We start from the raw sequence: 1,080 nt of genomic DNA, 5'->3' as shown, positions 1-1,080 counted from the left end.
CCACTTCACTCCACCGCCACCAATGGGGCTACCCCAAGGCCGTAATTATATATTGGATACATCCCCCCAATATTCAAATATGCTCAAAATGTCCCCCCCCCCAATATATTGCTATAAAATAGATTTCTGTTTATATGATTGTGGTTATGGTTGTACTTTATTCATCCCTAATCTCTCCCATCACATACAATGAAACAAGAAAAGCTAAAAAAGAAAAAAAACAGCAATGTAATACAATACACTATTAGACATTATTGTAAAAAAAACATGTTAGTGAATTTCTTAATATTTTAGGCAGGAAATTCGTTTGGTCGCCCGCAATGTTGATTCCATGGCTACAGGCCTTGGGAAATAGTAACTTTTAAAATATAAAAAATAATACCGTGCCCCGTGTGAGGATCGAACTCACGACCTTCAGATTATGAGACTGACGCGCTACCTACTGCGCTAACGAGGCCCCGGCGGCCAACACTGGGCGAGCAGCCCTCTTATAATCAAAGCCACCGCGATACCTTCACCGTGAGTCTACACGGGGTCCGTGAGCCGTCGTCAGGAGCCCACGGGCTCTGGGCAACTCACGCACAGCGCGGGACCTCCACACACGCCACGGGTCCTCACGATAAACAAGCTCGCGCCGTGACGTCACTCGAGGGTGGTAACATGACGTCACTATTCAGCGGGAGAGGGGGTGACGTCATGCCACGTTGTGTGGGGGGGGGGGCGTGCCCACGTGACGGAGACGCTCGCCGCTGATTGGACCGGCGCGAAGTCCGGAAGCGCGGATCAGCTGAGCCGCACGTGACCCTCCGACTCTCCCCGCAGCTCCCCAGCCAGTGAGTTGAGAGACACAGAGAGACACAGAGGGACACAGAGAGAGACACAGAGAGACACAGAGAGAGACACAGAGAGACAGAGAGACACAGAGGGACACAGAGAGAGACACAGAGAGACACAGAGAGACACAGAGGGACACAGAGAGAGACACAGAGAGACACAGAGGGACACAGAGAGAGACACAGAGAGAGAGAGAGGGACACAGAGAGAGAGCGGCACCAGCACCACCACCAGCACCAGCACCAC

General features: G+C 51.7%; 1 non-coding gene across 1 annotated transcript; it reads right to left on the bottom strand.

Annotated features, from left to right (window-relative positions):
* Positions 1-384: 384 nt before the first annotated feature.
* On the bottom strand, positions 385-457 carry TRNAM-CAU (transfer RNA methionine (anticodon CAU)). The gene has a single exon. It is a non-coding gene; the product is annotated as a tRNA-Met (tRNA).
* Between the last annotated feature and the right edge of the window lie 623 nt (positions 458-1,080).

This window comes from Lethenteron reissneri, unplaced genomic scaffold, assembly GCF_015708825.2.
Source record: "Lethenteron reissneri isolate LAM-NWPU_2019-01 unplaced genomic scaffold, ASM1570882v1 scaffold_1639, whole genome shotgun sequence".
NCBI classification, from domain to species: domain Eukaryota; kingdom Metazoa; phylum Chordata; class Hyperoartia; order Petromyzontiformes; family Petromyzontidae; genus Lethenteron; species Lethenteron reissneri.
This window is presented reverse-complemented; position numbering and strand designations above follow the sequence as displayed.